At 49.0% G+C, this 23,578-nt stretch overlaps 1 protein-coding gene across 20 annotated transcripts in view; it reads left to right on the top strand.

Annotated features, from left to right (window-relative positions):
- Positions 1-23,578, top strand: part of Ssdp (Sequence-specific single-stranded DNA-binding protein) — a 326,860-nt gene that overhangs the window by 103,360 nt on the left and 199,922 nt on the right. The gene's annotated exons all lie outside the window — the stretch shown is intronic.

Genomic DNA, 23,578 nt, shown 5'->3' with positions numbered 1-23,578 from the left:
CAGGAACATATTTTAGTTTTGGCTCAGTTTGGTATGGGAATGACTTGCTTGATATAGCCTTATTGATATACGTGTATACAGTTGTGACATATGCCAACAGACAGTTTGTTGACCTTTACTCTTGTCCTTATAAGTGGCTCTGGCGACAGATAAGGACGAAGGCATCTCCCCAGTCCCTCTGGCAGACAGATTCCTGCAGCTTCTTTCCTGCAAGATAGCAATCATATTGAGGCCTTCTGTCACTGTGTGACCCATCCTCATTACTGTACGTTTACTCGTGCTGAATATCATCAACCATGGATCATACCAGCTTTCAGTGGTTGTCTGGTTTCCCTTGTAAGTTCATGCGACCTTCCTTGCTTCTTTCGGTTTTCCTCATGACCCTGGGCATCATCCGCAAACATGTTCGGGTAGGAGTCCAGTCCTCCCGGCAAGTCATGTGCTATAGAGATCAAGGAGAGCTATGGTCCTAGGACAGAACACTGAGGCACTCCACCTAGATCCGTTTCGAGAAGGCTTCCCGTGACGTGCGTCCGAAGACATTCTGTTGCCATAGACGTTTATTATCATACTTCATTTCTGTGTAAGATAAGTGAGGTGTTTGTCCCATTTTTTTTTTTTGTGGTGCATGTGTTTGAACCTGACGCGTTCAAGGAACATCCTTGAACACGGTCCGGGAATACCGAAGAACCCCCTGCACTACTGCCCTTGGAATGTGGCACGGTCTTGAAACCCCGTGAAACACTATCCGGGAATCTGTAAATTTCCAGGGACCTGGAACGCTTTGGGAACCCCCTGGAACATAAAGACTCGGGGGACCTGGAATGGTTTGAGATTCCCTGGAGTACTACCATAAGACCCTGGAACGCGCTGAGAACACACTGAACACTGTCCAAAACTTGCAAGGCTCTGGAAACTTCTGAAACGCTCTTGGAGCCCCCGGGAATATCGTCCGTTAGTCTGGAACTCACTGCAGGGACCTGGGGCACTCTTGGAACCCTTCTGAAACACTACAGAGAACTAGTACTTTTGGAAGTTCCTGGAACGCATCAGGCATCTGGAAAGCTCTGGAAGTCCCCTGAAGCATCTTGCTAGCGCCCTGGAATGTTCTTGGGACCCCTGGAATTTTGCCCAGGACCTGGAACACTGGACGCCCTCTGGAACACTCCAGGGTTGTTGCAACAATATGGGAGCCTCCCTGAACACTACACAGAGACCTAGAATGCTCCGGGAACTTCCTGGAACACTGCCCGGATCAAGTCTAAGTAAATCATTCACTTGCTCGTTCTTTATTCACGGACTTAACGTCTGAAGTGTAATATTATTCATGGCTCTCGTAACAGTCACTTGAACGAGCCGTAAGCGGTGCGTTGAATCCAAAAACGGTGTTTTGAATACAAATACAACAGAAAAACGGTGCTTTGAATACAGAACTGTGTGGCGGTGCGCTTGCGACCCAAAACATTGGTAGGAACCAAAAAGCGTCAGAAAGGCCAAATAATGAAACCTCGAATGGTGAACTGGTGCAAATGGGTGGATAAAAAAAATGTTGCTTTAGTTTGTGCGAGTTGATGTTTAAGTAACACACACTGAGACACCAAGAACATGTTTGCTGGATGAAAATATCGCTCAGCGGGAGTTAGAAACGGTTTAGAATTCTAAATTCAGTGTATTGACTTTGGAAAATGACGCTACACGTTTCCCCACTGACACTACAGGAGCTTCGAATAGGCAACTTTTTCGAATCCAGCCACTTGGATGGTGAGTGTTAGCGCGACGCTGACCGGATAATGACAATGTTAAGGATCCAAAATTTTTTTTTATTCTAGCGATCCGCAGACGAAGAACGGAATGCAACACAATCGGGACTGATGTGGGAAACACTATTTGTATTAGAGACGTGGTGTCAGAACGTTCCCCCCCCCCAAGAGTTTCGCGACTCTTCACAAATGGTGGGTGGGAATGACGTGCTGGTCTTGGGTTCGAGACCCTTGGCGTGGGTTCGCGATGGAAGACAGTAGGACGGGGGGGATATGAGATCGGTTGCTAGGGTCGAGACGTGTGGGGTATTCAAGACGCCGCCTTTGGACTCCATGTGTTTCGAATTCATAAATATGGGAAAACAAATGATGGAAGTTCAGTAGTAGTTGTGGTGGTGTCGGTGACTTGATCCTGTTTTTCTTGACAGTGGCCGACATGCCTCGAGTCAAGGCCATCTTGGGTGGAAAAATGAAAATGTAATAAGAGAAAACATTAACTGAAGGATTTGATGAAGGCCTGGACTTCTAGACTCTTTAGAATGGTCCCGTGGCACACGAGCATTTCGATAGTTAACAAGATACTCCGTGAAGTATAGGAAAGTTGCATGTATAATCTGTCAAGTGAGGAGAAAAGAATATATCAAGCCATGTATGTATGTATGATAGTAAGTGCTTTGAATTCCAGAATGGTACCTGGTATTTTTGCCTGCCTCGCGGCATTAAAGAGTGGTGTATGGCATTCATGAAATCCATGGGATCCATTCGGCCTGGAATTCCAGAACCCACTAAAGTCGCCAGACTAAAACAGGAAGCCAAAGATGACGTAAGGCGATATATGCAGTTCGGGTTAGGTTAACATTGTGGTTGTCGTTCGGGAAGAAGAAGGGTTTACGTTCTGCCAGCGACGCTGGATGAGCAGCAGACGTCTATAATTTCTAGGTTAGACCCCCCCCCCCCTCCTCCCTCCTCCTCCCCTTCGTCTGTGACGGCGTCACACACCCCCCTCCCCCCCTTCCCCTCCCCAGCACCGTCGTCGGCTGCAAATGCTCATGTTGTTGTTGTTGTTGTTGTTGGGTCGACCAGTATCATTGGTCTTCAAGAATCTGGTGGTATATATTCATGGCTGGTCGGTCCCCCCCCCCCCCCCCCCCCCGGACCAATGCCACCCCTCCCTCCTCCTTCCCTCCCTGCCTCCCTCCCTCACACAAGTTGGTCGGTTATCTCCAGATGTCACCTTTAACACTGCCTTCTGCTGCACGTCCCCCCCCCATCATCCTCCTCCTCCTCCTCCCCTCCCATTCCCCCGTCGTCGTCCCCCCCCCCCACACACACACCAACCCCCACATCCCACACACACCCCCTCCCCATCCACAACCCAACCCTTTCAAACCCCCCCTCATGAGAAACGGTTGCCGATGTATGTTGTATCTGACCTGCTCCGAGGTGAGTGACCTTTGACCTTAAGTGGCCAAACCCCCAGACGGTGTACGAACTGAACGAAACCGCCACGAGCCGAGGCCTAAGATAGAACCACTAACCCGCACGGTACACCGGGGTGGTACTACACCTGCATGGTACACTCCCAAGGCTATACACCCGCGCAGCTCACGCCAAGCTGATGTACCCGTATGGGTACACCGGACTGTAACTGCATCGGTTTCGGCTGTACCGGCATCCGTCTGTGCTCTTACCTGCACGGTACGTAGGCTGTACCATGATCGGACGTGGCCAGACCTGCGTCGCCACTAGGCTGTGTACCTGCGTGGGAGCGCTACACCCGCACGGCAGACGAGGCTGGACCCCTCTTCAAATTCAGCTGCACCCACAGGGAAGGTACAGTAGGCTGTACTGGCACGGTACACCGGGCTGAAGCTTCGTGGTACCTCAGGCAGTACCTGCATGGTGCACTTAGCTGTACCCTTACAAGACAGTACCCGCATGGTACACTTGGCTGTACCCTTACAGTACACTGGAGTTACAATACATTTGGCTGTACCTTGCACGGTACACTAGGCTGTACCCGCATGGTACACCAGGCTGTAATCGGCACGGCACGCTGGGGTGCATCCACACGGTACGGATCTGTACCGGCGGGGAACGCTGGCAAGTACGTATACACACACGGGAACTACTGCAACCTTTGCCTCGTAACCAGGAACGGCGTAATCCTTTTAAAGTGGTTGTAACTGTCCACGAGCTGTTACGGTGAGGGACGGGTTGTTCACGTTGTTGTCACACTGTAACGGATCCGTCCAGGACCGTTACAGTGACTGGGTGAAACTGTTTTCGACTGTGGTTGGCAGACGACGGGCGGTTTTCTTACCCTACTGTGTTTAAAGTGTTTGTCAGACAGTTTGGTGTAGTTTGTTAAGACTGCTTAAAGTGGTTGTTGAGCTGTGTAGAGGCCGTGTGTGTGTGTGTGTGTGTGTGTGTGTGTGTGTGTGTGAAGAGTGGTTGTCAACTTCGAATTACCTGTTAGACTTGAAACAGTTGTTGGCAGACTGTTGTTTAAAGAGAGGGCGTTAGACTGTTGTGAGAGGTTAGTACGAGTATAGAAATGACATAGACAGGTTACAACTGAGGAACGTACATATGATAAATTTTTCAGTTGCAGATAGACTTAGTGAAACTGTGGGGGTAGACACAGTGAAACTGTGTGGGGGTAGACAGACTTTACAGTGAAACTATGGGGGGTAGACTTACAATGAAACTGTGGGGGGTAGACAGACAGCGAAACTGTGGGGGGTAGACAGACTTACAGTGAAGCTGTGGGGGTAGACTTGCAATGAAACTGTGGGGGTAGACAGACTTTACAGTGAAACTGTGGGGGTAGACAGACTTTACAGTGAGACTTGTGGGGTCGATATAGTGAAGCTTTTTCGGGGTAAATTTATAGCGAAAAAATGTATGGTAGACATTCTGTGATGTGAAGCTATAACGAACCGGTTGGAAATCTAAAATAAGCAATATTTTTTTTCCTTGATGTCAGCATTATATTTGCATATTATTTTCCAAATAGATATTTTTTTCATTGTAATTTAGTGTCCGCCTAAACTGGGACATGGACTGGTCAGTGGGTTGGTAATTGATATATGAGCAGGTTCAGTGACGGAGAACACAACAGCCTCACCACACAGCGTGTGCAGAGCTGTCCGTCAGGGCTCCACAGCGCCCGTCCGTGTCTGTATGATCTTAAAGTGGTAGTCTTTCGTGGTTCTCCGGCCAACTGTGTGCAGGTCGCTATTTTAAGTGACCATCGAAGGCTAGTGGAGTGTGCGGTGGTTGGGGGGGATAGAAAGAAAGTTGGCCGTTTTAAAGTTACCAAAATGAACGAGGCGAACTGTGGATATCTCTCTGAGAGAGAGAGAGAGAGAGAGAGAGAGAGAGAGAGAGAGAGAGAGAGAGAGAGAGAGAGAGACTACGACCAGATGTGCTAGTGCATTGCTTTTTTACGAGATTTTTTTTCTAAGAGTAATGCTAAAACGCGTAGGACTCACCACACGCCATACTGTAATGCCGCGAGAGAACCCTATATGGACGTACGAGGAGTCGTAAGAGAGAGAGAGAGAGAGAGAGAGAGAGAGAGAGAGAGAGAGAGAGAGAGAGAGAGAGAGAGAGAGAGAATGTTAATTGAATAGGGGTGAGAGTGATTATGGAGAAGAGTGAGTGAATGTGTGTGTGTGTGTGTGTGTGTGTGTGTGTGTGTGTGTGTTTGAGGGTTGTAGTGCATGTGTGAGGGTTGTGAGATGAAGTGTGTGTGTGTGTGTGTGTGTGTGTGTTTAAGGGTTGTAGTACATGTGTGAGGGTTGTGAGGACATGCTAGACACGGGTCCTCTCGCTGCTGTATGGTCAGGACTCACCCACTGACTGTCAGCTGATCAGGTCCTGCGCACACGAACCTCGATTAGCCACTGGCCCCCTCCTCCTCCTCCCTCCTCCTCACCACAGGAACGAACACGTCTCTTTCCAAGTCGATTTTCTTCAGGCATTGCATCGTATGTGTAAGTTTAATCCAACGGTTGAATCGCAAAGTTAATAATAATTACTGGCAAGTACGATTAAGAATGTAGAAGGCAAATCAGTGGAATTAACAATTAAATCCAGCTAGCCTAGGAGAGAGAGCTCCCTCCTCCTCCTCCTCTTCCTCCTCCTCCTCCTCCTCCTCCTCCTCCTCCTCCTCCTCTTCCCTCCCTCCCACTAGTCTGCCCGTCCGTCCTACCCCCCCCCCCCCCCCCGTGCGTTACCCGGGCAATGCTGTGTTATTCAAGCCAATGAATTATGTACAGTGACATGATACCGGTTCGCTTTTAGTCACATTTTCTGACCGAGGATTTGTCTCTAATCTGGGTATCGGGCCCGGCTGTGTTGTGACAGGTGCTGATGTGACTGTTAGGTAAAAGACTGTTCGACGAACTGGTGAAGTGGTGGTTGAGGGGGGGACGGGGAAGGGGGGGGGAAAGCAGTCAGGCTGGCCTCCTCCCGCGAACTCCAGTGAGCGGCTTCGATGCTCGGGTGTTAGTCGGTGTTTCTCTCCACTTGGACCACTTTTACTGCTTTTCGCTCAGTTGACTTTACACAGTTTATTCATATTTCTTCGGGTTCATTTCGTATATTTTTTTTTTGTGTGTGTGGGAACGGGAGAAGACCTAACAAAGCATGCCATACTTGAGTTTGCCTATTTGGATTGCCGTTAAATATGCCACGCTAGGGAGTTTTAATTTTTTGGGATCGTTGGTAACACTGGCTGACTGTTGACAATAATTGTTGTTGCTTACGTCCTTACGGCCACTATGCCAAGTACTCAATACTGTTTTTAGAAATACGTTTAATTCTTCTTCTAACTACTATTGTTCGTGTTTTTTGTACGTGTACGCTCGGTAACGGCACGTACTTGCTTCTTCGAGGAATAAGTGATTCGAGAAGGAGTTTTGGGAATCTGGAAATCTGTGTTGATAAGAGAAAACTTGGCAACTTAATAGGACTCCATGCGGTCTTGGCTTTGGCGGGAGTTTATTTTCGCGGACGAGCGAGGACATGTGTTAGGTGCGATAAAATTTATTCTTAGTATGTTCCTCGTGCTTATTCTTCATATTTATCGTACTGATTTCCCTTCATTATGCATATGTAATGAATCAGGACGTAAATCCTTCTGCGAAGCAAGATCCAATTTTAGCTCAATGTTTTGTAACTGTGTAGATTAGAAAAATTTCGTATGTGTCTTATTTTCGCGGGGGTGAATGTCTTTCTTTTTTTTTCAGGGTGTGTTGGTTGGCGGGAGAATTGTGTATTATGGAGATACTCTGTACTGCTCACACTGGCTGCAGACATGGTAAAAATATAGAAAAAGAATCCGTGGAGTTGCCCAACGCATGAATAATAAATTATGTGGCAGATATCACAAGAGAAAGACAAATCAATATTACTCTAGGAATGGCTGGGATCGTTGCACGCAATTATGTGCCTTGTTGATGGTGAACTTTACGTGCATTGTGGACGGCGCGCGTGGGAGACGTAAGGCCCATAATACCCTGACAGGATCCCGCTGGAGGAACACCAAGTATTTAAGGTCACAACGATCGCATATTTTACAATATTTTTATTATTAATCCAGACTTTTAACGTAGGCACCGGCGGGGACCTCAGTATGGGATGCACCTCTGTCGGGCCCGTTACAACGCAGATGTAGATATGACAAAGCCAGATGGAGCGACGGGGACGAATAATTATGAAACGCCAAAATAAGTCTCCGCGAACGGCGCCGGAGCTGCGGTTGGGAAAAAGATGCGTCTCGCGAAATACAGAATCTGCCAAAAGGACGTGAAATGCTGAAAATACGTTGGTGTATAAATCCAGCTCCACAACGCTTTATTGAATTTTGTGTTGGTTCCTTTAACTTATCAGTTTTCATATAGGCTTACGTAGACCACTTGATCGTAATGTTAAGGAATAGATAGAAATTATTATAAGTACGGCGGGCTCCTTGAAACCGGCAGGCTAGCGGCTGTGTGGGACGGAGGCTACGGATAACTTTTTTGTGCTTTTGTTATATATATATATATTTTTGTACTTCTGCCTGTACGCTGTTTTGGGGCGGCGTGGGTCCCTTGCCGCAGCGGCAAACATTTGTTCATTTTATTGTGTGACGCGTTCGTAAACCGATTTCAGGGATCATTCATCGGTTCATTACGATTTGAGTATGGGTATGGTATGGGGGGGGGACGTATTTATATTTGCCTGTATGTGTCTGTAAATATATGTAGTAAAGGCACACACACACACACACACACACACACTCAGACTACACTTGCAGCAGCACCACGAGGCTGTGGTGGTGTGGCTGGGCCGTTCAGTACGGTCATCAGAACATACCGGGCGGCTCCCTGCCTCCTCCCTCTCCCTCCCTCCCCCCTCTCCCCTGCACGTGGTGACGTCATCCTCAATCTGTTCTCGCTTCAAGAACACTACGATGCCATCCCGAGCAGTTTAGTCACGGAGAACTTGGTCGTTGCTTAACACTAATCCCCAACAGAAGATAGTCTTATGTTGTGCCTTCACTTCATACTCTGTCCTCATCTCGTGAACATATTTACTCTGTCTTTATCCCATGAACGTATACTCTGTCCTCATCCTATGAACATATACTCTGTCCTCATCTCGTGAACGTATACTCTGTCCTCATCCTATGAACATATACTCTGTCCTCATCCTATGAACATATACTCTGTCCTCATCTCGTACACATATACTGTGTCCTCATCCTATGAACCTACACTCTGTCCACATCCTGTGAACATATACTCAGTCCTCATCCCGTGAACCTTTACTCTGTCCTCATCCTATGAACATATATGCTCTTGTCCTCATCCTGTGTACATGCATGTGTATGTCCCTGTAGGCATTTGTGTGTTACTTGACCTTAATCTGACCCGTCATCTTGAGCATATCAACCGTCCAATCCCAACTGCCAAATTGTACGTTACCTGACCTTAATGATGGCGTCACCTCAGGCACGCTTATCGTCCAGTCCCACCTGCTAAGTGCACGTTACCCCGACCTTAACCTGGCCTCCCCTGAAGCACAACTACCATACAATCCCAGCAGCCAATTATATACATTTCCTGATCTTTATCTGTTCTCACCTCAAGCATTTCTGCGATACGATCCTGGCAGCCGATCACGGAACTATGCGTTCTGACATGATTGTGTGTGTGTGTGTACGGATATGTACGGACGTGTACGTGTGCCTGTTGTGTTCGTGTTTGTGCACTTTCTTTTATATACTTCAGTAACATGAAACATTATTTCCGTAAGTGTAACGTATCAGGTATTGTATTGGGAATGCTTTACTAGCACTACATGGAAGATATCTTGCTAACTTTACTCACCTAGGGTGAATTTGTGGACGTGTTTCTCTGTACTCATTTTGTAGCGTATAATGATGTTTCACCTTAGTTTTGATCAATGATGTTAGAGTGACGTGGATGAATTTTCTGTACCAATATTTTATTTTTTCCCCCCCACTGAACTTTCGCTGTTTCAGTTGCGTATTTTTAGAGGCGTATTTTCCAACGTAGCACAATGGAGAAAGTTTTCGTATTTTAGTGTATGGTTGAGAGTAGCCTGAAATGCTGGAACACTTGTTTGCACAGTCAGAAATGTCACTGCCGTAACAGTGGTCTGTGGTACCCCTAGGAAGTGAGTAAAGCAATTTTACCATAGACTTCCCTGCAAATTACAGTGTCTGGCTCGGGTTAGAAAACTGTATGATGTATTGCTTATGTCTCATAGTGACTTGCCACACGTCAAGTGTTGTTTCCCACAGTTGGCTGTGCCAGCCAGGATCATTAATGGTAACACTGGGCAGAGGGAGCAGATACCCTTGACCAGCGGGGTAGGACAGGCAGGGAGGCCAGGCCAGGTCTGGCCGCGGCCGGGGATATCATGCATGGTGGCCGAAGGGGAGCGTCTGGCCTGAGTCTCCCTCTCTCCTCGGCTCGTTCTCCCACGCTGCCTCAGCCTTGCAGATTATCAGGTTGTATGTACACGTTTTACCTTCACTTTTTTACATCGATTTCTTAATGACCTTTCGCATCCCTGTCATTGTTCTTCCTCGCTTAGTTAGGTCTGAGATATGTACCTTACAACCCATGTCTCCGGCAGGGCTCGCCCAGCTTGCTCTCTAACCCTGTAATGAAGCTATTGTCGTCAGTGTATTAGAATTGCAGGGCAGCGGTATGGCTGGCTAATTGCGCAGCCTGGGACGAGATTGGCAGAGAGAGGGGTCGCGACACCCATAGTGGTGTTGGCCATCATTGGACTGCTGTTCTCTCTTGAAGCAGAGATCGGCTGGCCCTTCCTGGCCTTGGAGTACAGGTGTTTGGCTCGTCAGGCGTTAATTACTTTTTTGTTTTGTTTTTATTTTTGCCAAGATGGAAACCAGAAATTAAATCCCGCGTGACGCCTTCCTTGGGTGTTATTCATATTTACTGTGGGCATGTTTGTATGGGAGGAGATGTATGACAGGAACACCGTGGAAACGCGGTTGGTGACTCATGGAAAATCCCCTCTAGTATTTCAGCGTTGGACCTTCCTTGGCTGGAGCCTCCCTCCTCCCTGCTCAGCCAGGGGGTTCCTCTCTCTTGACATTTGGCATCTTCCTTGCCTCCTGCGTCACCCTCTACTCGTCTCGTACCTTCTTCATCGTTCACTCTCTACACATTTTCACAGTGGAAGGTTTCTCCTCTGTTTTCCCCAGTGGGGGACGCGGAGATCTCTCGCCCCAGTGGGGGGTGGTGGTGGTTGGTCCGCGGGTTGCTCCACGTCATCATCCCGGCCCTGCTTGCTTCAGCCGCGGTGCAGACCATAAGCATTAAACCCTTCAGGCACAAAGACACGACGACCTGCGACGGAATGACCCCCCCCTTCACTACGACGTTTAACCACCCTTTTGCACGGCGGAACAACCCTGCAGGACGAGGGTTAACGACCCTTAGGTACGGCGTAACGACTCACGAACATGACGGTTAACGACCCCTCAGCACGACGGTTGGCGACCCTCCAACACGGTGGAACGACTCCAGCACGACGGAACGACACCTTGAACGGTAACAATCGTTGAACACAACCCACGAGTATGGCGGGGTCAGATGAGAGAGAGAGAGAGAGGCTAAGGCGCAGCTCATCCAGGAATCCATACCGTCCTGTTCCAGGGGCTGGAACACACGCGTCCGAGACGGGCATGTATGTGTCTGGGAATCATTTGGACGACATTTCCTGGATTTCCAACTCGTACAGACGTACATTTAGCCAGGGGGTGCATCCCGTGGAATAATTTATGATTATAAGGTTACGGGGAAAATTTTCAGCTTCGTAAAGATATTGAAGCTTTCCATTAACTTGGTTAGGAAAATATGGTGATATGAATTATTATCCCATTGAAAGAAGTAAGACACCTTTTGCTGTCACTGAACAGGCTTCGTCCATGTGTATATTTAGACAAATGAAGATTTTGAAGAGGAAATTAAAACTGTAGCGTGAACGGGGTACACTTGAAAGGGGGATCCCATAGCGAAATACACTCCCGCGCCCGTCCTAGCGAGCTCTCCAAGGCTGCGCCACAATCAGAAGCTGAGAAATGATGTACTCCTCTGGAGAGAGTAGCTCTCGGACGAGACAGTATCCTCTCTGTCATCAGTTGACGAAGGTAAAGCTCTCCTACTGGTAACCTGTGGGAGGGTTTGTCCGGTAACTGATATTTCTCTCTTGTGTCTCCCCTGATGATGTGATTATTACACGAAAGTGCACTTGGGAACTTATCTTGTTTCATTTTTTGCCCGTGGACTCTTAGAAATATATATATATATATATATATATATATATATATATATATATATATATATATATATATATATATATATATATATATATTCTTTCAAACTATTCGCCATTTCCCGCATTAGCGAGGTAGCGTTAAGAACAGAGGAGTGGGCCTTTGAGGGAATACCCTCACCTGGCCCAATTCTCTGTTCCTTCTTTTGGAAAATTAAAAAAAAACGAGAGGGGAGGATTTCCAGCCCCCCGCTCCCTCCCCTTTTAGTCGCCTTCTACGACACGCAGGGAATACGTGGAAAGTATTCTTTCTCCCCTATCCCCAGGATAATATATATATATATATATATATATATATATATATATATATATATATATATATATATATATATACATATATATATATATATATATATATATATATATATATATATATATATATATATATACTTTTCAGCGTGCGGTAAGATGGTTTGTGTCGTTGAGCGTGACGGTACCAGCTTTTGTGTGGTGGCGTTAATACCTCCGAGGTGGCCCGTGAGATTCGGTCACGCCATCACGCCTAGGGTGGTGGTACCGTGGTGTTCAGGGCGTTACACAGTGAAGTTACTAATTGGTGGAGCGACCGTTGCTGACGCGACGCCGTGTCGTCAGTAAGCTCAACACTCCCGCGGGAGGATGCCATTTAGTCTGGAGTCTGAGGTGTCGTCTCTTGGTCTTTGAAAAGGTCTCCCTGGAAATTCAGATGGAAGTCCGACGCCGCCGCCCACCATACCAACAGGCCACCATCGCCATAGGAGCACGGCAGCCCCACCGTCCCCACCAACGCTGCCCACCACCACCACCACACCCATCACCTTGACAGACACTTGACAGTGTTATCTGTTATCAGTAAATAAGCCAAGTTAAAATGTTATTGAAACCTCTCATTACACTTGAGAGAGTCCAACAACCCTAGTGCAACAGTGTGCAAAATTGGTAAGAAGCTCGTCCCGCCTCGCTTTCCTACGTATTTGCCCATGGCTCCTGCTTTTCTCCACACTACATGGGGCTTCTTCCCATCTTGTCCTGCTAGCGGTTGAGCCGGAGGGAGAGGTGGGAAGGGAGGTTCCTTCTACTGTTCTGATCCTGTTGCTACCGCATTTGAGTCGAGGACCATATCAGGCAGGCGACCTGGTGTGTCGCCCTTACCACTAGAGCAGCACGTCCACGGAGGCAGACGGGTGACACCAGACGGAGTAGCGACAATGTTGGCCCACCACCGGCCCGGGTAATTTGACCACCATGACACTTGTTGTTGGTCATTACTGTGACCACAACACCACAACCCATCCCCCTCCCTCCCTCCAGCAGGTGTCGCAGCATCTACCACAATCGCCCGCCCCCTCCCGACCATCCCGTAACCATTTAACTCCTTTGAGCACGACGGGACGACCCTTGAGCGCTGAGGTGGTACTGTGGGTGTGGTAGTGTGTGGTCGCACATAGCGACTCGGTTCATCTGGCTTGCTGAACGAAGGTTTTATGTTGGTCCTGTCAGCCACGAGTGTTGCTGCTACTGGTCAGGTCTTTGTGGTAGTGCAGTGTGGCTCTCCGGACCAGTACTGATGATAGTGACAATATGGACATTATGAATTTTTTTCCTTCTTGTTCACCGTTTCCCGACTTAGCAAGGCAGCAGCAGCGCCAGGAATAGACAAAGAAAGGCCGCATTCGCTCACATCCATTCTCTCTCCATGTCAAATGCTGGTGACTGGAAACCACATCCTCTCTATCCACAACCAGACCCCCACAGACCTTTCCATGGTTTACCCCGGACGCTTCAATGTCCTGCTTCAGTTCCATTGACAGCACGACGACCCTTGCATACCACATCTTCTAATTCACTGTATCACGTGCACGCCTTTCACCCTCCTGCATGTTTAGACCCCGACCACTCAAAATCCTTTTCACTCCATCTTACCGTATTCCGTTTAGTTTCCCCCTTAACTTTTATTATGATTATTATTATTATTATTATTATTATTATTATTATTATTATTATTATTGATTTTTTATTAAGTTTTTGAATTAACTGCAACTGAAAATATACAGGAGTAATACATTCATCAGCTGATGAAGGCTGTGTAGAGAAGGATATGTTCACAATGGTTGGGATGAGGCTCGAAGTGGCTGTGTTGCCGAGCTGCAACTCGGGGCACGAGGGGTGGCTGGCGGCAGGAGGTGACGGTGGAGAGGCTGGTACAGTACAGCCTCTTCCCGGACTTACGGGATGAGGTCCAGGCTTATAGCTTGGTGAAGTGAGCCACCTGGAGTGGGGTGCGGGACTCAGTGAGACGGGAGGACATGGCTGATGTGCTTGACAGCGATTCCGATTTGGGTCATGTTGACGTGTGTTTGTGCGTGTTTGTGTGTGTGTGTATGTGTAACCAGAAGGAGGGAGGGTGTGTGTGTGTGTTGCGTTGTTTGCTTGGTAACAGTGACGGAGGGAGGCAGTTGTTGCTGCACCTGCATTGCTTGTGTTGCTGACTTGGCAACCTCGGGGCTGCCTGGCTAACTCACCCCCCTCCCCCACAAGCCCTAACACTCAGGGCCAGCTGACTCAGCCCTCAGGGCCGTCGACTGAGCTCCACATACTGCAGCCAGGTGGAGTCCCGCCCCGGCGTCAACCTTGCCCGCCGTCTCTGAGGTGGTCAGCCATGGTAGATGTGACGACCCGCGACAGGGTTGGGGTAGGCCCCCCCCCACCCTGATAACGCGAGGCTTGGCGACGTGTGCCAACAACGGTGAAGTAGTTAGCCGTGGTCAGCGTTGAGGCAGACAGCCCCGCTCATGCCAACCTCCCCCGCAACACATGGCACGGGAGAGAGAGAGAGAGAGAGAGAGAGAGAGAGGTCAGGCGGGAGGAGGAGGACCTTGTGCCTCCATGGCCTCTACAGGAAGGTAACAGGATCCTGCCGTAGGAGTGAAGGCACTGGACTGGGGGGATGTCTGGTCGTCACCTTCTGCCACTTGTTAGAAACAACGCATGTGTTCATCATGCAGTCCCTCCCCAGCACTGATCACAATCTCTCCCCAGCGTTGATCATACAGTCCATCCCCAGCACTGATCACAATCTCTCCCCCCCCAGCGCTCATCATGCAGTCCCTCCCCAGCACTGATCACAATCTCTCCCCCCCCCAGCGTTGATCATGCAGTCCCTCCCCAGCACTGATCACAATCTCTCCCCAGCGTTGATCATACAGTCCCTCCCCAGCAATGATCACAATCTCTCCCCAGCGTTGATCATACAGTCCCTCCCCAGCACTGATCACAATCTCTCCCCAGCGTTGATCATACAGTCCCTCCCCAGCAATGATCACAATCTCTCCCCCCAGCGCTCATCATGCAGTCCCTCCCCAGCACTGATCACAATCTCTTCCCAGCGTTGATCATACAGTCCCTCCCCAGCACTGATCACAATCTCTTCCCAGCGTTGATCATACAGTCCCTCCCCAGCACTGATCACAATCTCTCCCCCCAGCGCTCATCATACAGTCCCTCCCCAGCATTGATCAATCTCTCCCCAGCGCTTTTCATCGTTCACTCCCCAGCGATCATCATACAGTCCCTCCCCAGCATCCAGCATTCCCCCAGAGTATTCCCTGTCCCTCCTCCCCCAGCACTTTCTTCGCGAACCCCTTCGCAGCAGCAGCCTAGCCCTTCTCCCACCCCAACCCCGTCAGTTCTCCAATCCCACCGGCCCATCAGCGCGCCCGCCCTTCTCTCCCCCACCCCCCTAACTTCAGGACAACTTATTTTCTGCCTTAGTGTTTTCTTCCCCCCCCGTATCCTAGGCCACCATCGTCCCCCTGTTCTACCAACCTCCCATCATCATCTGCCGGAGCGCGGCGTTGTAAACCCCCGCACCTCACCCCAGCCGTACCACCCACTCGCTCTGCCGTGATACACCGCCTCCCAAGCTCCCCCTACGTACCCACCCCTTGCTCCTGCAGCCTCTCTCGCCTTACCCCTCCCTACTCCCACCCTCCTCCTCCTCCTCCTCCTCCTCCGTCCTCTCCCCCTCCTCCTCCTCCCCCGAGGTAGGGGAGGTGGACAAGTGTGTCACGTATCGTTCTCCGTACGTAAGACGTAAAGAAAAAAAAAATGATTATTGATGTCCTGTGTCACTAGTTGCTGAGGGAGGTTGTGCAAGTTCATGTTTGTATCACGTCCCCACTGGAGTGTGTCATGAGAGATGGGATCCTGTTAGCCCACGAGATAATGCGTTGTCCCAGTATTAGAGCGATTCAGAATTTTTATATATAAAAAAAAGGTTTAAAATTTAAATGTTTTCAACTTAGAATGTTTTCAGGGTTGTTGCCATATGTGTATTGTACGTGGATTTAGCGGTGGAGACGCGTGGAAGTTCCTCAGGTGGATGGATACGTTGTGGCAAATAATAACGAGGAAACGTTGGAGCAAACGTTGGCTGTGGGTGAGAACGTTGCGTCTTGGGGGGGGGAGGTGGAGTTGGTCACGTGGCCGGTCGTTACCATGACAACGGGATGCAGCTGCCAGACGCCGCCAGTTGAAGAGTCTTCGTGTGAGGAATAGGCGAGTGTGTGTGTGTGTGTGTGTGTGTACGTTTCTGGCGTGAACTATACAATCATATTAGTTTCTTTGCGTATTGGGAAGGCAATGTAATGTTGAGAAAACTTGTACATCACTCAGGGTGAAGTATATCGAAAGGCATTAGTGTTTTCCTGTTAACGTGGCATGTCGTCGCAAAGTTCCCCTGATCTTGGATTCGAAATGATTTCCCATTTCATTAATCAATAGTTGTGGCAACTTTTGCCGTCAACTTCCCTAACCGTACGACGGCGTACTGCTGTTCAGGTGGTTGGCGTGAGCGGCGGCAGATGTGGTGTACGACGGGGCGGCGGTGGTGATGTAGATCGGGGGAGTGAGGGAGGGAGGGAGGGGGGGGGGAGCACGTGTTGCGTCCTCCACGTGCTCCAGGGTGGCTGAGGTGGGAGGGGTGGAGGTGCGTGGTGGTGCCACACGACCATCCCCCCCCCCCTCTCTCCTCCCTCTCCACCCAAGGACAGCCATCACCCCGCCCCCCCGCCCCAGACACCCTGCTCCTCCCCCTCCCCCACCCTATTACCTCCACTCTGACGTCATCCCGCCACTGCCTGTAGCGGATCTATTGGTTTTGGCGCCACTGACGTCTTGTTTTTAGTGTTCAGATACATTTTTTTTTTTCCCTCATGCCTTAAAACGAGGTTGGGTGGCAGAGCGGGCTCTTAGGGGAGAGAGAGAGAGAGAGAGAGAGAGAGAGAGAGAGAGAGAGAGAGAGAGGCGCCCGAGAAACGAGCCGGTATGTAATCCCGTAAGTTCTCGTGTTATATTGTAAGTATATATATATATATATATGTAGGGGAGAGGGGAGTGGATCGAGCCCCGCGTTATCAACTTAAGCAGGGCGTTAGCGTCTTGGCGCGTCACGTCAGCCGCCCAGACCCTGGACTATTGCATTTGTCCCTGATTTCCTGGGTCGTGACGTCACTGGGCACGCCACCCCGCCGAGTGCTTCGGATGAGCAGAGATTTAAGGGTTTTTTTTTTTTTTTGGAATTGCCGCTGCGAATTGAGAACCGTAACAGTTCTGTGTTCCAGTAGTGCCCTTAACGTAAGAAGTTCGGCAGATGCTGGTGTTTTATTATCAGTGGATAAGTAGGTGTGGACGAGATGATAATCGGTTTTAGCCCTTCGATTTATCATGTAACTGGTTACAGAGGAGCCAAGAAGGTGGGGAAAATGATATATTTCAATAGAATCAGATGGGAGATGGTATCCCAAAAGTTCTGTATGTCCTTCACGTACGCCTCTGTAACCGGAGGTGTTCAGTGAGTCGAGTGGCCGAATTAAAGGATTCATGTGCTGGGTATAGTTGTTGTGGCGTGATTTCTGTAATATAATGGCGACAGTGATTTAACACCGAGGGAGGGGGGACATGTTTGTCCACGAATACGCCACGATCCGTGGGTATATATATGTTGGCGGGCCTGACGTGGTCAGTTGGGGGACCAGGTTAAGGGTTACGCCACTGTGCCCACGGATCGTACCGTCGTGCCCGGGGATTGTACCGTAGGGCTCAAGGACTGTACCGTTGCATTCAAGGGTCGCACCGTTTTGCTCTTAAAGAAAATTTGTACCCGTTGTGTTCAAGAGCGTAAGAAGCACCTGCATTTGGTGACCCTTGACCCCGGGGAAGTTATGGTATCGTTCGCTTTTATGATTTTGTTATTGCTGGACGGTTCATGTGTGTCCGGATGGACATTTTTGGCGACGCGTGGATGGTGGAGGTGCGCGGTGGACGTGTGGATTATCTTAGCGAAAGGGGGGGGGGGGGGTTAACGTGCAGGTTATCACTGGGATATCTACAGGTTATCATAGGAGGTAGGCGCAGGTTACCGCTGGGGTACGTTCAGGTTATCACGGGGGAGGGGGTGGACGTGCAGGTTATCACGGGGGAGGGGATGGACGTGCAGGTTATCACGGGGGAGGGGTTGGACGTGCAGGTTATCACGGGGGAGGGGTTGGACGTGCAGGTTATCACGGGGGAGGGGATGGACGTGCAGGTTATCACGGGGGAGGGGGTGGACGTGCAGGTTATCACGGGGGTGGACGTGCAGGTTATCACGGGGGAGGGGGTGGACGTGCAGGTTATCACGGGGGAGGGGGTGGACGTGCAGGTTATCACGGGGGAGGGGATGGACGTGCAGGTTATCACGGGGGAGGGGTTGGACGTGCAGGTTATCACGGGGGAGGGGGTGGACGTGCAGGTTATCACGGGGGAGGGGGTGGACGTGCAGGTTATCACGGGGGAGGGGGTGGACGTGCAGGTTATCACGGGGGAGGGGGTGGACGTGCAGGTTATCACGGGGGAGGGGTGGACGTGCAGGTTATCACGGGGGAGGGGGTGGACGTGCAGGTTATCACGGGGGAGGGGATGGACGTGCAGGTTATCACGGGGGAGGGGATGGACGTGCAGGTTATCACGGGGGAGGGGGATGGGCGTGCAGGTTATCACGGGGGAGGGGGTGGACGTGCAGGTTATCACGGAGGAGGGGGTGGACGTGCAGGTTATCACGGGGGTGAACGTGCAGGTTATCACGGGGGAGGGGATGGACGTGCAGGTTATCACGGGGGAGGGGATGGGCGTGCAGGTTATCACGGGGGAGGGGATGGACGTGCAGGTTATCACGGGGGAGGGGATGGACGTGCAGGTTATCACGGGGGAGGGGATGGACGTGCAGGTTATCACGGGGGAGGGGATGGACGTGCAGGTTATCACGGGGGTGGACGTGCAGGTTATCACGGGGGAGGGGATGGACGTGCAGGTTATCACGGGGGAGGGGGTGGACGTGCAGGTTATCACGGGGGAGGGGATGGGCGTGCAGGTTATCACGGGGGAGGGGATGGACGTGCAGGTTATCACGGGGGAGGGGGTGGACGTGCAGGTTATCACGGGGGTGGACGTGCAGTATCTTAGCAACGGCGTGGCTGGTGTCCCGCTCTTGTCTGGTAATGGCTGGAGATGGAAGGCTTGAGGGAGGGGTTGGGGCCCGTGTCAAATCATTTATTAGGTCGTGATATTTACTGAACCCCCTCCCCCTCTCCTTCCTTTATTCTCAGGGATGGGTGGGTGGGTGGGGAGGTTAAGGCGGGGGAATTGTTGCTATGCACGTAACTGGTCGCCTTAACCCAGTACCCTAACCTAAGCTAGCTTAAGTAAAGGTAACGAGTTTGATGTTACGAAGTGTGATGGTCCACAACCATCTACCACAGTGGTCAGTGTCACATCTCCCCCCCGCTTCTCCTCCTCCATCACTGACTCCCCTTGGTGGTTTGGTGGGTGGGCGGTGCCGTAACCTCCCCCCCACGGCTGACTGTCCTGGGGTGGTGGGGGAGCTGTAACATGGGTGTTGATGTAGGTGTTGCCGTGGGTGTTGTGCAACTGTTGATGATATGGGTGTTGTGCAGGTGTTGATGATATGGGTGTTGTGCAGGTGTTGATGATATGGGTGTTGTGCAGGTATTGATATGCGTGTTGTGCAGGTGTTGATGATAGAGGTGTTGTGCAGGTGTTGATGATAGAGGTGTTGTGCAGGTGTTGATGATAGAGGTGTTGTGCAGGTGTAGATGATATGGGTATTGTGCAGGTGTAGATGATATGGGTGTTGTGTAGGTGTTGTGCAGGTATTGATATGGGTGTTGTGCAGCTATTGATATGGGTGTTGTGCAGGTGTTGATGATAGAGGTGCTGTGTAGGTTGTTGATGTGGGTGTAGGCGTGGGACCAGTTCTGCTGTACATCCTCCGTACCGTCTCGGGCTGAACGTAGCGCAGATATTAATGATTAACGTTAAACAGTGTTCAACTGCCATTTCTAACCAACGACAGCGTCTGTTAACGGGAGACCCGCTAGTGTATCCCCTGTTAACGGTCAACATCGGCAGTTCAGTGAGTGTATTATAATGTTTCTGGTATGGTCAATTATGTGTTCTCTTTAGTTGGGTAATATATATATTTTTTTCCCCAGTTTGATTTTCCTCTCGTTGTCATTTGAAAGTATTGGATTTTTGTTTTTTTATTTTTTATATATTTACCCGAAGAGAATTTTTGTCCCCCTGTTGTTTGTGCTAATTGTAGAGTTTAACTAATTTAGTTTTGAATTGTCTGACTAAAAAGTTTGCCTGCGATATTTAAAGCTGTTTTAATTTGACGATAAATACTTAATTGGAGTATTGCCTTGTATGAATATTGAACTGTGCGGAAGTGTTCGGGATAGACGAAGCTCCCAGGCTTGACGCTACGACCCTCCAGTACGACTTTACGACCACTCGGTACGTCGGTACGACCCTCCAGCACGACCACTCGGTACGTCGGTACGACCATCCAGCACGATCGTACGACCCTCAAGTACGACTTTACGACCACTCGGTACGTCGGTACGACCCTCCAGCACGACCATACGACCACTCGATACGACGATACGACCCTCCATTACGACCACTCGGTACGACGGTAAGGCCCTCCAGCACGACCATACGACCTTCCAGCACGACCATACGACCATTCGGTACGACGATACGACCCTCCAGTACAACCACTCGGTACGACGGTAAGGCCTTCCAGCGCGACCGTACGACTACTCGGTACGACGCTACGGTCATCGTGACGTTATACGACCCTCCAGCACACCTGTACGACCGTTTGGTACGACTAGTGAGCCACGACGCTACGACTCTTGAATATGATCGCGTATGACCTTTGACCTGATACTGAAGGATCCCGGATAATGAGGTCGTTGCTTCACCAGGTACCGGTTAATCATAACTCTTGACTTAACCAGTTCCTGAACTGTGTCACGGTTTCAGTTAACCGGATTCCGAAGCACCCTGGGATGAAGAGGCTTGTGGTTAACCGGACTTCGGATAAGATGTTTTTTAAATTAACCGGACTACAGGAGACAGAAGGCTTGCGATCACCCGGATTCAAGGGACTGCGCAAGAGCGAACTATGGATGAGGAGGATCTCCGTTAACCGGACTTCGGATAAGGGGGTGGGGCTTCCGATTAGCCGGACTCCGGTTAAGTGGAAAGTTTTTTTTTCTTTTCCGGCTATCGTCTGGGGATGGTATTGAGGAGCGAGGCAAGTCTCTCGTTTTTCATTCCATGAATATTTTTGCATAATTCCCAGATATTTACCCGCGTGTGTAGACATTTTACGGTAGTAGGGGGGTCGTGTCGGGCCGGGGAAAACGACCTAGGTCCCGGCTGGTCGTACTACCCATCCCCAGGCTGGCCCTTCCACACGACCTGCATCACCACCCGGGTGGGGAGGACTCCTCTCCTTTTCACGACCCTGGTATATCTCGTAGTATAACACGCATACCGTGTCTCCTGTACCGTGTGTACATACTTGATTGTGTATGCGGCCTTATTTGTGCATTATATATTAGTGTATAGTTGTGTATGATAAGTATACTTGTATACTGTGTGTATATTGTATGCTTTACATTCCGTGTATTGTGTATATGTGTATCTTGTATATGTTATTCAGTATATCGATGTTGTATGTCACCTGTACCTCTGTACCATGTAATATACATTAATCTACATTTTAATTCCTGTTTCGAGGTTGACTCGTACTATATATATATATATATATATATATATATATATATATATATATATATATATATATATATATATATATGTATTTCATACTATTCGTCATTTCCCGCGTTAGCGAGGTAGCGTTAAGAACAGAGGACTGGACCTTTGATAGAATATCCTCACCTGGCCCCCTTCTCTGTTCCTTCTTTAGGAAAAAAAAAAAAAAATATATATATATATATATATATATATATATATATATATATATATATATATATATATATATAATATATATATATAATTTATTTATTTATTTTTTTCGTTTAGTTAATGTAGGTGAAGGGCTGAAGCCCAACCAGCATGGCCGACTTTAGTCTTCTGGACCGATAACTTTTCTTGTTGTTGTTGTTGTTGTTGGGGGGGGGGGTCACCCATACAGCCTGCTGAGATGGAGGGGTAGTTTCTGGTGGGTGAAGGGGGTGGGGGGAGGAGGATGTCATTGTGAAAAAAAAAAAGATTCACTATTATTTTCTTTCCGGAGTAAAAAAAAAAAAAAATCACTCATTTTCTTTCCTGGGTCAAAAAGAAAAAAAAGATTGGCTTTTTTCGTGGATCAAAACAAAAAAGGTTCACTTATTTTCTTTCCTGTGTCAATGAAAAGAAAGATTCACTATTGTTTTCTTTATGGGTCAAACAAATTCACTTATTTTCTTTCTGGGTAAGAAAGATTCACTATTATTTTCTTTCCTGGGTAAAAAAAAAATCACTTATTTTCTTCCTGGGTAAAGAAAATTTTATTTTTTTTTTAATTTTTTTTATGTTGATATTTTAATCTTGAACGAGTTCTTGAGTATTAGCATCGTACTCTGGGTAGCAGGAGGAAAATTGTGCATGGTGGACAGATTCTTGATCTCTGAAGTGTGAGCGTGCGAGTTAGACACCTTAATAAGCGGGACTGATCCCAGAGAGAGAGAGAGAGAGAGAGAGAGAGAGAGAGAGAGAGAGAGAGAGAGAGAGGGAGAGAGAGACCCCAGCAAGAGACAGACAGATAGACCCCAGCGAGAGAGAGAGAGAGAGAGAGAGAGAGAGAGAGAGAGAGAGAGAGAGAGAGAGAGAGACCATCAAGAGAGACAGACAGACAAACCCCCAGCAAGAGACAGACCCCCGGCAAGAGAGAGAGAGACAGACAGACAGACAGACAGACCCCAGCAAGAGAGACAGACAGACAGACAGACAGACCCCAGCAAGAGAGACAGACAGACAGACCCCGGCAAGAGAGAGAGAGATAGAGACAGATAGACCCCAGCAAGAGAGAGAGAGAGACAGAGACAGACAGACAAGACAGACCCCAGCAAGGGAGATACACGCCAGCCAGCGAGGGAGGCCTAGGCATGCTGGGAGCCGCTGGGATGAGCGACCCAGCAAGGTGTTCTGAGGTTTATGTGTCGTTCTTAAAGTCATTTTCCCCCCACAGTGTACAGAGGAGGAGTGTGTTGTATTAGCCTGAGTGGGTTGGACAGCCTTAAGATGCTTCCCAGGTTGTAGATTTACAATTTACAATCTTCTCGTCGGTTTCCTTGCGAAAGAAACAAAACAAAACAAAAAAAAAAGTGTAAGAATTATTCACTCGTCCTGAAATATTTGTTTAGATCCCACAGGACAGTGTGTGTGTAGTGTGTGTGTGTGTGTGTGTGTGTGTGTGTGTGTGTGTGTGTGTGTGAGTAAGAATGTGTGTGTGTGTGTGTGATTTTTTTTTCAACAAATTCAACTCTCAAAACCATTACGTAGAATTTGTAACATTTACGGCAGTCGGTGTGTTTTCA

Source organism: Panulirus ornatus, chromosome 47 (genome assembly GCF_036320965.1).
Source record: "Panulirus ornatus isolate Po-2019 chromosome 47, ASM3632096v1, whole genome shotgun sequence".
In the NCBI taxonomy this organism is placed as follows: domain Eukaryota; kingdom Metazoa; phylum Arthropoda; class Malacostraca; order Decapoda; family Palinuridae; genus Panulirus; species Panulirus ornatus.
Note: the sequence above shows the minus strand (reverse complement) of the source record. Positions and strands in the feature narration are given on the sequence as shown.